Genomic DNA, 14,755 nt, shown 5'->3' with positions numbered 1-14,755 from the left:
GCCATCAGGATATGCCCGCATCGCCAGTGGTCTCCCTCCAAGGCCCACTCCTATCTCCCATACATATGCTGCGTGGGACTGATCCCCCTGTGTGTAACGAAAGAGGCTTGATCCTCCGACATCCCAGACGAGAGTTTAGAAGCTTATCCAGCCTACTAGGCTGGATAAGCTTCTTAACATTGACCAGGGTTGTATTCTGATAATTACTTAAAAATTCCTCCTGCATTTTTTCATTATTTTTGCAGTATCAAAGATAGTGCAAGAATAATGAAAAATATGCAGGAGGAAGATTGCAGAAAACTCAGGGAAGGTCTTAAAAAATCGAAATTTTAAAGTAATTAGAGTACAACCCCGGCCAATGTAAAGTAAAGAAACTGGTGCAGAGTCAAGAAACCAGATATAACATCTGGGAGAAGAATAACTTATTTACTCAACTCCGGCATAAAATCCCTGGTTAACAAAGCAACAATATACTAGATAAAATGCAGAGATTCGTCAATACAAGACTGGTGCCTAAAAATCAGGAAATGAAATTAAGAAGAGAACTAGGCTTTATGTTCCTAAAAGAGAATATAACAAGAGGAATTCATCATCACGAAACAAGACACAGTGGGACATAGACAAGTGGATAAACCATCTTTTCAGTACTTGAGGGAACAGAACAAGGAACATGAGAGGAAGAGGAGCGAATGAGAGAAGGACATAGTGGACTCTAGAACCAGTTAAGGGCTTAAAAGTAAGTGCGATGGAGATAAGTCAGGTCAACCGAAGGTGGTCCCAAAAACTGGAGTTCAGTACCCACAAACTAAGCTAGATACATGCAGCTACCTATGTAAATATACAAACGCATCCAACTGAAAAAAAAATACGTTTGAAAAGTAATAGTTTATACAGGAAGACCTGATTTAGACGAGGGAAGAAAAAAACACGTCTGAGTGACTTACTGTACTTTCTCTATGGATGAATCTGTCAGTCTGACATTCTCTCTCTCTCTTTCTCTCTCTCTCTCTCTCTCTCTCTCTCTCTCTCTCTCTCTCTCTCTCTCTCTCTCTCTCTCTCTCTCTCTCTCTCTCTCTTTCTCTATCTCTAACTCTTTCTATCTGTCAGTTCTTCAGTATCTTCAGTCTTTTCAGTATCCGGTCATATGTCGTTGTAGCAAAGTGAGCCGTCAAACAGGAATTCCAGTGTCATTACTTGCTGTTTACAAACCACCCCAGTTACATTCTTCACGAGACACAGAAAAAAAAGTCTACCATAAAAGCAACACTGAAGGCGAGGTATGTGTGGCGAGGATTGTGTGGCGAGGGTTGTGTGGAGAGGGGTGTGTGGCGAGGGTCGTGTGGCGAGGGATGTGTGGCGAGGGTTATGTGGCGCGGGGTGTGTGGCGAGGGTTGTGTTGCGAGGGGTGTGTGGCGAGGGTCGTGTGGCGAGGGTTGTGTGGCGAAGCTTGTGTGGCGCGGGGAGTGGCGAAGGTTGTGTGGCGAGGGTTGTGGCGAGGGGTGTGTGGCGAGGGTTGCGTGGCGAGGGTTGTGTGACGAGGGTTGTGTGGCGCGGGGTGTGTGGCGAGGGTTGTGTGGCGAGGGTTGTGTGGCGAGGGTTGTGTGGCGAGGGTGTGTGGCGAGGGTTGTGTGGCGAGGGTTGTGTGGCGAGGGTTGTGTGGCGAGGGTTGTGTGGCGAGGGTTGTGTGGCGAGGGTTGTGTGGGGCGCGGTGTGTTGCGAGGGATGTGTGGCGAGGGTTGTGTGGCGAGGGTTGTGTGGCGAGGGTTGTGTGGCGAGGGTTGTGTGGCGCAGCGTGTGTGGCGTGGGTTGTGTGGCGAGGGTTGTGTTGCGAGGGTTGTGTGGCGAGGGGTGTGTGGCGAGGGTTGTGTGGCGAGGGTTGTGTGGGGCGGGGTGTGTGGCGAGGGTTGTGTGGCGAGGGTTGTGTGGCGAGGGTTGTGTGGCGAGGGTTGTGTTGCGAGGGTTGTGTGGCGAGGGTTGTGTGGCGAGGGTTGTGTTGCGAGGGTTGTGTGGCGAGGGTTGTGTGGCGAGGGTTGTGTGGCGAGGGTTGTGTGGCGTGGGTTGTGTGGCGAGGGTTGTGTGGCGAGGGTTGTGTGGCGAGGGTTGTGTGGCGAGGGTTGTGTTGCGAGGGTTGTGTGGCGAGCGTTGTGTGGCGAGGGTTGTGTGGCGAGGGGTGTGTGGCGAGGGTTGTGTGGCGAGGGGTGTGTGGCGAGGGTTGTGTGGCGAGGGTTGTGTGGCAAGGGTTGTGTGGCCAGGGTTGTGTTGCGAGGGTTGTGTGGCGAGGGTTGAGTGGCGAGGGTTGTGAGGCGAGGGTTGTGTGGCGAGGGTTGTGTGGCGAGGGTTGTGTGGCGAGGGTTGTGTGACGAGGTTTGCGTGGCGAGGGTTGTGTGGCGAGGGTTGTGTGGCGAGGGTTGTGTGGCGAGGGTTGTGTGGGGCGCGATGTGTTGCGAGTGTTGTGTGGCGAGGGTTGTGTGGCGATGGTTGTGTGGCTAGGGTTGTGTGGCGCTGGGTGTGTGGCGAGGGTTGTGTGGAGAGGGTTGTGTGACGAGGGTTGTGTAGCGCAGGGTATGTGGCGAGGGCTGCGTGGCGAGGGTTGTGTGGCGCGGGGTGTGTTTACCTGGAGTTTACCTGGAGAGAGTTTCGGGGGTCAACGCCCCCGCGGCCCGGTCTGTGACCAGGCCTCCTGGTGGATCAGCGCCTGATCAACCAGGCTGTTGCTGCTGGCTGCACGCAAACCAACGTACGAGCCACAGCCCGGCGAGGGTTGTGTGACTCAGGGTGTGTGTGGAGAGGGTTGTGTGACGCAGGGTGTGTGTGGCGAGGGTTGTGTGGCGAGGGTTGTGTGGCGAGGGTTGTGTGGCGCGGGGTGTGTGGCGAGGGTTGTGTGGCGAGGGTTGTGTGGCGAGGGTTGTGTGGCGAGGGTTGTGTAGCGAGGGTTGTGTTGCGAGGTTTGTGTGGCGAGGGGTGTGTGGCGAGGGTTGTGTGGCGAGGGTTGTGTGACGCGGGGTGTGTGGTGAGGGTTGTGGGGCGCGGGGTGTGTGGCGCGGGGTGTGTGGCGAGGGTTGTGTGGCGAGGATTGTGGCGCTGGGTATGTGGCGAGGGTTGTGTGGCGAGGGTTGTGTGGGGCGGAGTGTGTGGCGCGGGGTGTGGCGAGGGTTGTGTAGCGAGGGTTGTGTGGCGCTGGGTGTGTGGCGAGGGCTGTGTGGCGAGGGTTGTATGGCGCGGGGTGTGTGGCGAGTGTTGTGTGGCGCGGGGTGTGTGGCGAGGGGTGTGTGGCGCGGGGTGTGTGGCGAGGATTGTGTGGCGCGGTGTGTGTGGCGAGGGTTGTGGGGCGAGGGCTGTGTGGCGAGCGTTGTGTTACGCGGGGTGTGTGGCGATGGTTGTGTTGCGAGGGTTGTGTGGCGAGGGTTGTGTGGCGCGGGGTATGTGGCGCGGAGTGCGTGGCGAGGGTTGTGTAGCGAGGGTTGTGTGGCGCGGGGTGTGTGGCGAGGGTTGTGTGGCGAGGGTTGTGTGGCGAGGGTTGTTTTGCGCGGGGTGTATGGCAAGGGTTGTGTGGCGCGGAGTGTGTGTGGCGAGGGTTGTGTGGCGAGGGCTGTGTGGCGCGGGGTGTGTGGCGAGGGTTGTGGCGGGGGGTGTGTGGCGAGGGTTGTGTGGCGCGGGGTGTGTGTCGAGGGTTGTGTGGCGCAGGTTGTGTGGGGAGGGTTGTGTAGCGCTGGGTGTGTGTGGCGAGGGTTGTGTGGCGCGGGGTTTGTGTGGCGAGGGTTGTGTGGCGCGGGGTGTGTGTGGCGAGGGTTGTGCGGCGAGGGTTGTGTAGCGAGGGTTGTGTGGCGAGGGTTGTGTGGCGAGGGGAGTGTGGCGAGGGTTGTGAGGCGAGGGATGTGTGGCGAGGGTTCTTTGACGCGGGGTGTGTGACGAGGATTGTGTGGCGAGGGTTGTGTGGCAAGGGCTGTGTGGCCGGTGTTGTGTGGCGAGGGTTGTGTGGCCAGGGTTCTGTGGCCAGGGTTGTGTGGCGAGGGTTGTGTGGCGAGGGTTGTGTGGCGAGGGTTGAGTGGCGAGGGTTGTCTGGCGAGGGTTGTGTGGCGAGGGTTGTGTGGCGAGGGTTGTGTGGCGAGGGTTGTGTGGCGAGGGTTGTGTGGGGCGCGGTGTGTTGCGAGGGATGTGTGGCGAGGGTTGTGTGGCGAGGGTTGTGTGGCTAGGGTTGTGTTGCGCGGGGTGTGTGGCGAGGGTTGTGTGGCGAGGGTTGTGTGGCGAGGGTTGTGTGGCGAGGGTTGTGTTGCGAGGGTTGTGTGGCGAGGGTTGTGTGGCGAAGGTTGTGTGGCGAGGGTTGTGTGGCGAGGGTTGTGTGGGGCGGGGTGTGTGGCGAGGGTTGTGTGGCGAGGATTGTGTGGCGATGGTTGTGTGGCGAGGGTTGTGTTGCTAGGGTTGTGTGGCGAGCGTTGTGTGGCGAGGGTTGTGTGGCGAGGAGAGTGAGGCGAGGGTTGTGTGGCGAGGGTTTTGTGGCGAGGGTTCTGCGACGCGGGGTGCATGGCGAGGGTTGTGTGGCGAGGGTTGTGTGGCAAGGGTTGTGTGGCGAGGGTTGTGTGGCGAGGGTTGTGTGGCGAGCGTTGTGTGGCCAGGGTTGTGTTGCGAGGGTTGTGTGGCGAGGGTTGAGTGGCGAGAGTTGTGAGGCGAGGGTTGTGTGGCGAGGGTTGTGTGGCGAGGGTTGTGTGGCGAGGGTTGTGTGACGAGGTTTGCGTGGCGAGGGTTGTGTGGCGAGGGTTGTGTGGCGAGGGTTGTGTGGCGAGGGTTGTGTGGCTAGGGTTGTGTGGCGCTGGGTGTGTGGCGAGGGTTGTGTGGAGAGGGTTGTGTGACGAGGGTTGTGTGGCGCAGGGTGTGTGGCGAGGGCTGTGTGAAAAGGGTTGTGTGGCGCGGGGTGTGTAGCGAGGGTTGTGTGACTCAGGGTGTCTGTGGCGAGGGTTGTGTGACGCAGGGTGTGTGTGGCGAGGGTTGTGTGGCGAGGGTTGTGTGGCGAGGGGAGTGTGGCGAGGATTGTGTGGCGAGGGTTTTGTGGCGAGGGTTCTGCGGCGCGGGGTGTATGGCGAGGGTTGTGTGGCGAGGGTTGCGTGGCGATGGTTGTGTGGCTAGGGTTGTGTGGCGCTGGGTGTGTGGCGAGGGTTGTGTGGAGAGGGTTGTGTGAAGAGGGTTGTGTGGTGCAGGGTGTGTGGCGATGGCTGTGTGGCGAGGGTTGTGTGGCGCGGGGTGTGTAGCGAGGGTTGTGTGACGCAGGGTGTCTGTGGCGAGGGTTGTGTGACGCAGGGTGTGTGTGGCGAGGGTTGTGTGGTGAGGGTTGTGTGGCGAGGGGAGTGTGGCGAGGATTGTGTGGCGAGGGTTTTGTGGCAAGGGTTGTGTGGCAAGGGTTGTGTGGCGAGGGTTGTGTGGCGAGGGTTGTGTGGCGAGCGTTGTGTGGCCAGGGTTGTGTGGCGCGGGTGTGTGGCGAGGGTTGTGTGGCGAGGGTTGTGTGGGTAGGGTTGTGTGGCGAGGGTTGTGTAGCGAGGGTTGTGTTGCGAGGTTTGTGTGGCGAGGGTTGTGTGGCGAGGGTTGTGTGGCGAGGGTTGTGTGGCGAGGGTTGTGTGGGGCGGGGTGTGTGGCGAGGGTTGTGTGGCGAGGGTTCTGTGGCGAGGGTTGTGTGGCGCGGGGTGTGTGGCGAGGGTTGTGTGGCGAGGGTTGTGTGGGTAGGGTTGTGTGGCGAGGGTTGTGTTGCGAGGGTTGTGTGGCGCTGGTTGTGTGGCGAGGATTGTGTGGCGAGGGTTGTGTGGCTTGGGGCGTGTGGCAATGGTCGTGTGGCGACGTTTTTGTGGCGCGGGGTGTGTGGCGAGGGTTGTGTGGCCAGAGTTGTGTGTCGAGGGGTGTGTGGCGAGGGTTGTGTGGCTAAGGTTGTGTGGCGAGGGTTGTGTGGCGCGGGGTGTGTGGCGAGGGTTGTGTGGCGAGTATTGTGTACCGGAGGGTGGCGTGGTGAGGGTTGTGGGGCGCCAGATGTGTGGCGCGGGGTGTGTGGCGAGGGTTGTGTGGCGAGAGTTGTGGCGTGGGGTATGTGGCGAGGGTTGTGTGGCCAGGGTTGTGTGGCGCGGGGTGTGTGGCGAGGGTTGTGTTGCGAGGGTTGTGTTCCGCGGGGTGTGTGGCGAGGGTTGTGTGGCGAGGGTTGTGTGGCGCTTTATGTGTGGCACTGGGTGTGTGTCGAGGGTTGTGAAACGAGGGTTGTGTGGTGCGGGGTGTGTGGCGAGGGTTGTGTGGCGAGGGTTGTGTGGCGAGGGTTGTGTTGTGCGGGGTGTGTTACGAGGGTTATGTGGCGAGGGTTGTGTGGCGAAGGTTGTGTGGCGAGGGTTGTGTGACGCATGGTGTGTGTGGCGAGGGTTGTGTGGCGCGGGGTGTGTGTGGCGAGGGTTGTGTGGCGAGGGTTGTGTGGCGAGGGTTGTGTGGCGAGGGTTGTGTAGCGAGGGTTGTGTTGCGAGGTTTGTGTGGCGAGGGTTGTGTGGCGAGGGTTGTGTGGCGAGGGTTGTGTGGCGAGGGTTGTGTGGGGCGGGGTGTGTGGCGAGGGTTGTGTGGCGAGGGTTCTGTGGCGAGGGTTGTGTGGCGCGGGGTGTGTGGCGAGGGTTGTGTGGCGAGGGTTGTGTGGGTAGGGTTGTGTGGCGAGGGTTGTGTTGCGAGGGTTGTGTGGCGCTGGTTGTGTGGCGAGGATTGTGTGGCGAGGGTTGTGTGGCTTGGGGCGTGTGGCAATGGTCGTGTGGCGACGTTTTTGTGGCGCGGGGTGTGTGGCGAGGGTTGTGTGGCCAGAGTTGTGTGTCGAGGGGTGTGTGGCGAGGGTTGTGTGGCTAAGGTTGTGTGGCGAGGGTTGTGTGGCGCGGGGTGTGTGGCGAGGGTTGTGTGGCGAGGATTGTGTACCGGTGGGGGGCGTGGTTATGGTTGTGGGGCGACTTTTGTGTGGCGCGGGGTGTGTGGCGAGGGTTGTGTGGCGAGAGTTGTGGCGTGGGGTATGTGGCGCGGGGTGTGTGGCGAGGGTTGTGTGGCGAGGGTTGTGTGGCGAGGGTTGTGTGGCGCGGGATGTGTGACGAGGGTTGTGTGGCGAGGGTTGTGTGCCGAGGGTTGTGTGGCGCTTGGTGTGTGGCACTGGGTGTGTGTCGAGGGTTGTGAAACGAGGGTTGTGTGGTGCGGGGTGTGTGGCGAGGGATGTGTGGCGAGGGTTGTGTGGCGAGGGTTGTGTTGTGCGGGGTGTGTTACGAGGGTTATGTGGCGAGGGTTGTGTGGCGAAGGTTGTGTGGCGAGGGTTGTGTGATGCAGGGTGTGTGTGGCGAGGGTTGTGTGGCGCGGGGTGTGTGTGGCGAGGGTTGTGTGGTGCGGGGTGTGTGGAGACGGTTGTGTGGCGCGGGGACTTTGGAAAAGGTTGTTTGGCGCAGGCTGTGTGGCGAGGATTGTGTGGCGCGGGGTGTGTGGCTAGGGTTGAGTGGCGAGGGTTGTGTGGCGAGGGTTGTGGGGCTCGGGGTGTGTGGCGAGGGTTGTGTGGCGAGGGCTGTGTGGCGAGGGTTGTGTGGCGAGGGTTGTGTGGCGAGGGTTGTGTTGCGAGGGTTGTGTGGCGAGGGTTGTGTGGCGAAGGTTGTGTGGCGAGGGTTGTGTGGCGAGGGTTGTGTGGCGAGGGTTGTGTGGCGCGGAGTGTGTTGCGAGGGTTGTGTGGCCAGGGTTGTTTGGCGAGGGTTGTCTGGCGAGGGTTGTGTGGCGAGGGTTGTGTGGCGAAGGTTGTGTGGGGAGGGTTGTGTGACGCAGGGTGTGTGTGGCGAGGGTTGTGTGGTGCGGGGTGTGTGGAGACGGTTGTGTGGCGCGGGGACTTTGGAAAGGGTTGTTTGGCGCAGGGTGTGTGGCGAGGATTGTGTGGCGCGGGGTGTGTGGCTAGGGTTGTGTGGCGAGGGTTGTGTGGCGAGGGTTGTGTGGCGCGGGGTGTGTGGCGAGGGTTGTGTGGCGAGGGCTGTGTGGCGAGGGTTGTGTGACGAGGGTTGTGTGGCGAGGGTTGTGTTGCGAGGGTTGTGTGGCGAGGGTTGTGTGGCGAAGGTTGTGTGGCGAGGGTTGTGTGGGGCGGGGTGTGTGGCGAGGGTTGTGTGGCGAGGGTTGTGTGGCGAGGGTTGTGTGGCGCGGAGTGTGTTGCGAGGGTTGTGTGGCCAGAGTTGTTTGGCGAGGGTTGTCTGGCGAGGGTTGTGTGGCGCGGGGTGTGTGTCGAGGGTTGTGTCGCGAGGGTTGTATTGCGAGGGTTGTGTGGCGAGGGTTGTGTGGAGAGGGTTGTGTGCCGAGGGTTGTGTAGCGAGGGTTGTGTTGCTAGGGGTGTGTGGCGAGGGTTGTGTAGCGATGGTTGTGTGGCGAGGGTTGTGTGGGGCGGGGTGTGTGGCGAGGGTTGTGCGACGAGGGTAGTGTGGCGAGGGTTGTGTGGCGAGGGTTGTGTGGCGCGAGGTGTGTGGTGCAGGGTGTGTGGCGAGGGTTGTGTGGCGCAGGGTGTGTGGCGAGGGTTGTGTGGCGAGGGTTGTGTGGCGAGGTTTGTTTTGCGCGGGGTGCATGGCAAGGGTTGTGTGTCGCGGAGTGTGTGGCGAGGGTTGTGTGGCGAGGGCTGTGTTGCGCGGGGTGTGTGGCTAGGGTTGTGTGGCGAGGGTAATGTGGCGCGGGGTGTGTGGCTAGGGTTGTGTGGCGCAGGGTGTGTGGGGAGGGTTGTGTGGCGCGGGGTGTGTGGAGATGGTTGAGTGACGTGGGATGTGTGGAGATGGTTGTGTATCGCGGGGTGTGTGGAGATGGTTGAATGGCCTGGAGTGTGTGGAGAGGGTTGTGTGGCTCAGGGTGTGTGTGTGGAGAGGGTTGTGTGGCGCGGGGTGTTTGGAGAGGGTTGTGTGGCGCGGGGTGTGTGGAGAGGGTTGTGTGGCGTGGTATATGTGGAGACGATTGTGTGGCGCGGGGTGTGTGGAGAGGGTTGTTTGGCGTGGGGTGTGTCGAGGGGGTTGTGTGGCGCAGGGTGTGTAGAGAGTTGTGTGACGCGGGATGTGTAGAGATGGTTGTGTGGCGCGGGGTGTGTGGAGATGGTTGTGTGGCGCGGGGTGTGTGGAGAGGATTGTGTTGCGTGGGGTGTGTGGAGAGGGTTGTTTGGCGCGGGGTGTGTATAGAGGGTTGTGTGGCGCGGGGTGTGTGGAGACGGTTGTGTGGCGCGGGGTGTGTGGAGAGGGTTGTGTGGCGCGGGATGTGTGGAGATGGTTGTGTGGCGCGGGTTTGTGAAGAGGGTTGTGTGGCGCGGGGCGTGTAGAGAGGGTTGTGTGGCGCGGGGTGTGTGGAGATGGTTGTGTGGCGTGGTATATGTGGAGACGGTTGTGTGGCGCGGGGTGTGTGGAGAGGGTTGTGTGGCGTGGGGTGTGTCGAGAGTATTGTGTGGCGCGGGGTGTGCAGAGATGGTTGTGTGGCGCGGTGTATGTGGAGACGGTTGTGTTGCGTGGGGTGTATGGAGAGGGTTGTGTGGCGCGGGGTGTGTGGAGATGGTTGTGTGGCGCTGGGTGTGTGGAGATGGTTGTGTGGCGCGGGGTGTGTGGAGAGGGTTGTGTGGCGCGGGGTGTGCAAAGAGGGTTGTTTGGCGCGGGTTTTGTGGAGAGGGTTGTGTGGCGCGGGGTGTGCAAAGAGGGTTGTGTGGCGCGGGGTGTGTGGAGAGGGTTGTGTGGCGCGGGGTGTGTGGAGAGGGTTGTGTGGCGCGGGGTGTGTGGAGAGGGTTGTGTGGCGCGCGGTGTGTGGAGAGGGTTGTGTGGCGTGGGATGTGTGGAGATGGTTGTGTGGCGCGGAGTGTGTGGAGAGGGTTGTGTGGCGCGGGGTGTGTAGAGAGGGTTATGTGGCGTTGGGTGTGTGGAGAGGGTTATGTGGCGCGGGGTGTGTAGAGAGGGTTGTGTGGCGCGGGGTGTGTGGAGAGGGTTGTGTGGCGCGGCGTGTGTGGAGATGGTTGTGTGACGCGGGATGTGTTGAGATGGTTGTGTGGCGCGGGGTGTGTGGAGATGGTTGTGTGGCGTGGGGTGTGTGGAGAGGGTTGTGTGGCGCGGGGTGTGCAAAGAGGGTTGTGTGGCGCGGGGTGTGTGGAGAGGGTTGTGTGGCGCGGGGTGTGTGGAGAGGGTTGTGTGGCGCGGGGTGTGTGGAGAGGGTTGTGTGGCGCGGGGTGTGTGGAGAGGGTTGTGTGGCGTGGGATGTGTGGAGATGGTTGTGTGGCGCGGGGTGTGTGGAGAGGGTTGTGTGGCGCGGGGTGTGTGGAGAGGGTTGTGTGGCGCGGGGTGTGTGGAGAGGGTTGTGTGGCGCGGGGTGTGTGGAGAGGGTTGTGTTGCATGGTGTGTGTGGAGAGGGTTGTTTGGCGCGGGGTGTGTATAGAGGGTTGTGTAGCGCGGGGTGTGTGGAGATGGTTGTGTGGCGCGGGGTGTGTGGAGAGGGTTGTGTGGCGCGGGGTGTGCAAAGAGGGTTGTGTGGCGCGGGGTGTGTGGAGAGGGTTGTGTGGCGCGGGGTGTGCAAAGAGGGTTGTGTGGCGCGGGGTGTGTGGAGAGGGTTGTGTGGCGCGGTGTGTGTGGAGAGGGTTGTGTGGCGCGGGGTGTGTGGAGAGGGTTGTGTGGCGCTCGGTGTGTGGAGAGGGTTGTGTGGCGTGGGATGTGTGGAGATGGTTGTGTGGCGCGGAGTGTGTGGAGAGGGTTGTGTGGCGCGGGGTGTGTAGAGAGGGTTGTGTGGCGTGGGGTGTGTGGAGAGGGTTATTTGGCGCGGGGTGCGTAGAGAGGGTTGTGTGGCGTGGGGTGTGTGGAGAGTATTGTGTGGGGCGGGGTGTGTAGAGATGGTTGTGTGGCGCGGTATATGTGGAGACGGTTGTGTGGCGCGGGGTGTGTGTAGAGGGTTGTGTGGTGTGTGGAGAGGGTTGTGTGGCGCGGGGTGTGTAGAGAGGGTTCTGTGGCGTGGGGTGTGTGGAGAGAGTTGTGTGGCGCGGGTTGTGTAGAGATGGTTGTGTGGCGTGGGATATGTGGAGACGGTTGTGGGGCGCGGGGTGTGTAGAGAGGGTTGTGTGGCGTGGGATGTGTGGAGATGGTTGTGTGGCGCGGGGTGTGTGGAGAGGGTTGTGTTGCATGGTGTGTGTGGAGAGGGTTGTTTGGCGCGGGGTGTGTATAGAGGGTTGTGTAGCGCGGGGTGTGTGGAGATGGTTGTGTGGCGTGTGATATGTGGAGACGGTTGTGTGGCGTGGGGTGTGTGGAGAGGGTTGTGTGGCGTTGAGTGTGTGGAGATGGTTGTGTGGCGCGTGGTGTGTGGAGAGGGTTGTGTGGCGCGGGGTGTGTGGAGAGGGTTGTGTGGCGCGGGGTGTGTGGAGAGGGCTGTGTGGCGCGGGGTGTGTGGAGAGGGTTGTGTGGCGTGGGATGTGTGGAGATGGTTGTGTGGCGCGGGGTGTGTGGAGAGGGTTGTGTTGCATGGTGTGTGTGGAGAGGGTTGTCTGGCGCGGGGTGTGTATAGAGGGTTGTGTAGCGCGGGGTGTGTGGAGATGGTTGTGTGGCGTGTGATATGTGGAGACGGTTGTGTGGCGTGGGGTGTGTGGAGAGGGTTGTGTGGCGTGGAGTGTGTGTGGCGAGGGTTCTGTGGCGTTGAGTGTGTGGAGAGGGTTGTGTGGCGCGTGGTGTGTGGAGAGGGTTGTGTGGCGCGGTGTGTGTGGAGATGGTTGTGTGGCGCGGGTGTGTGAAGAGGGTTGTGTGGCGCGGGGCGTGTAGAGATGGTTGTGTGGCGCGGGGTGTGTGGAGATGGTTGTGTGGCGTGGTATATGTGGAGACGGTTGTGTGGCGCGGGGTGTGTGGAGAGGGTTGTGTGGCGTGGGGTGTGTGGAGAGGGTTGTGTGGCGCGGGGTGTGTAGAGAGGGTTGTGTGACGCGGGGTGTGTGGAGATGGTTGTGTGGGGCGGGGTGTGTGGAGATGGTTGTGTGGCGCGGGTGTGTGAAGAGGGTTGTGTGGCGCGGGGCGTGTAGAGAGGGTTGTGTGGCGCGGGGTGTGTGGAGATGGTTGTGTGGCGTGGCATATGTGGAGACGGTTGTGTGGCGCGGGGTATGTGGAGAGGGTTGTGTGGCGTGGGGTGTGTCGAGAGGGTTGTGTGGCGCGGGGTGTGTAGAGAGGGTTGTGTGACGCGGGGTGTGAGGAGATGGTTGTGTGGCTCGGGGTGTGTGGAGATGGTTGTGTGGTGTGGGATGTGTGGAGATGATTGTGTGGCGCGGGGTATGTAGAGAGGGTTGTGTGGCGCGGGGTGTGTGGAGATGGTTGTGTGGCGTGGCATATGTGGAGACGGTTGTGTGGCGCGGGGTATGTGGAGAGGGTTGTGTGGCGTGGGGTGTGTCGAGAGGGTTGTGTGGCGCGGGGTGTGTAGAGAGGGTTGTGTGACGCGGGGTGTGTGGAGATGGTTGTGTTGCGTGGGATATGTAGAGATGGTTGTGTGGCGCGGAGTGTGTGGAGAGGATTGTGTGGCGTGGGGTGTGTGGAGAAGGTTGTGTGGCGTGGGATATGTGGACATGGTTGTGTGGGGCGGGGTGTGTGGAGAGGGTTGTGTGGCGTGGGGTGTGTGGAGAGGGTTGTGTGGCGCGGGGTGTGTACAGAAGGTTGTGTGGCGCGGGGTGTGTGGAGATGGTTGTGTGGCGAGAGGAAGCGGAGGCGAACCAACCATGAATACACAGCTAGCGAGGATGTTCGCCAGGACTTACGTTCACTCCAGTCTCCCGAAACCACAAAAATATACGACTAATGATACATATAGTGAAGGGCTCTTGATCTAGTGAATCAGAGCTGTTCTCTTCCTTGGATCGAACCTGACTACTATCCACTGCCGCTGCATGACCAAGACTGGTGTAGGACACTACTATGTAGAGATCTGTTATTTTTTTTTACATGGGTTGTTGAAGATAGGGTAGGCTAGTTTACGCTGCACCAATCATCGTGCCATCATCAAACTAAAACCCCTTGTGGTCTTGTTTCCTGACGAACAAAACGCTATCACCTGCTAACAGTCCCTGCCTCCATCTGTATTACTCAGGATATATTCACACCGGGAGGTGTATGTCTCTTAGTGTATATACACCGAGAGTTTGCTTTAATCCCCAATCGGTTTAGCGTTTTATTTGATAATAATAATAATAATAATAATAATAATAATAATAATAATAATAATAATAATAATAATAATAATTTAATCCCTATTGAAGGGATTAAATATTCTAGACTAGTGGTGAACAAGTGACAAGCAGCCTTAATGACCCTGAGTAGTTGATAGGATTTAAACCCACTTAATCAACCACGTGTATTATTAAATCTGTTGAGTTATTAGGTGCGAGGTAGCCTCTGAAGTGGAGGTGTATGGGGAGGTGTAAGGAAGAGCCCCTAGGAAGGGAGATAAATGGGGAGGTGAGAGAGAGAGAAATTCCCCGGGAAGGGAAGACTTGCAAGTCCGTACCGAGACTATCCGTTGAGAAAGAAATATTTACTTCTATAGATATTAGGGATTATTAAGGACGATCTTGTATTGTCTACGTGTATGAGACAAGAATAAAAAAGCAGAAGGCTCTCTCTCCTCCCTCTAGAGCTGGCGTGAAAAACAGGGGAGAAAATGTACCATACCATATTGAAATATAGTACGGAATTTGCAGATGAGATGGAACTGGATGAAAGACGTGGGCCACAACCACCTCTACTAACTTAGTACTGTTTCTGTCTTATTACTCTGGTTATTCCACTGTCATTCACAAAGCTGCGGACACAAGTAGTTCTACTTCCAGTTACCACCAGGTCTGCTGAGGCTGTCAGCTGATCGTCCTGAAGCAGCTGTTGTACAAACATCAGGGATCCACTGACTCCAGATTGCCCCACCTGTTGTATGTATTGACTGTCTGTGCGGGTTTAAAAGTGGATTTAATGAGGGGCTCAGAGAGAGGTCAAATGAGGTAGTGAGAGTCCAAAGTAACGTCTCCCTCCTTCCCTCATTCACCACACACCCCTGGTTTCTGTAACATATTAGGTCCTGAAGACTGGTAACTGCTCCCACTAGAGCACGATGCGCAGTTTATAGTTGAATCCTATATTTAAGAAGTGCTTGTCCAGCTGGTTCTTGAATGACTTCATTATCTTCGTGCTTTGCAACTTTAACGAGTTGTTATTCCATTCTGCTATAAATCAGTTTGCAAAATAAACTTTGCATAAGTTTGTGTTGCATCTTCGTCTTCGCAGTTTCAGTCATCTCTTTCAAGTTATGGACTCTTTCAGCATTTCAAATATCTATTCTAGTATCAGAGTCACTCATTATAAGAAAGGTTTGACTGAGATCTCGAAGTCTGCGTTTCCTCAGAGAAAAGAGGGTGGGTGAGTAGTTTGAGTCTTTGTTCACGAGGTTTGTGTCTGAGTGATGGTATGAGTTTGAGGTGAGAGACCCTAGGAAGGGGTTGTGTGAGAAAGAGCACCTAGGAAGGAGAGGTGTGAGGGGACGAGCACCTAGGAAGGAAGATGGAGAGGGAGGTGTGAGAGAAGAGCACCTAGGAAGGAAAGTGGATAGGGAGGGGAGGTGTTAGGGGACGAACACCCAGGAAGGGAGGTGGATAGGAAAGTGTGAGGGGTAGAATACTTAATGAAGGAGGTAGATAGAAAGGTGTGAGGGGACGAACACCGAGGAAGAGAGGTATGTGGAGAGGTGAGATGGGACGAGCACCTAAGAGGGGAGGTGGATGGGGAGGTGTGAA

Source organism: Cherax quadricarinatus, chromosome 40 (assembly GCF_038502225.1).
Source record: "Cherax quadricarinatus isolate ZL_2023a chromosome 40, ASM3850222v1, whole genome shotgun sequence".
NCBI lineage: Eukaryota > Metazoa > Arthropoda > Malacostraca > Decapoda > Parastacidae > Cherax > Cherax quadricarinatus.
This window is presented reverse-complemented; position numbering follows the sequence as displayed.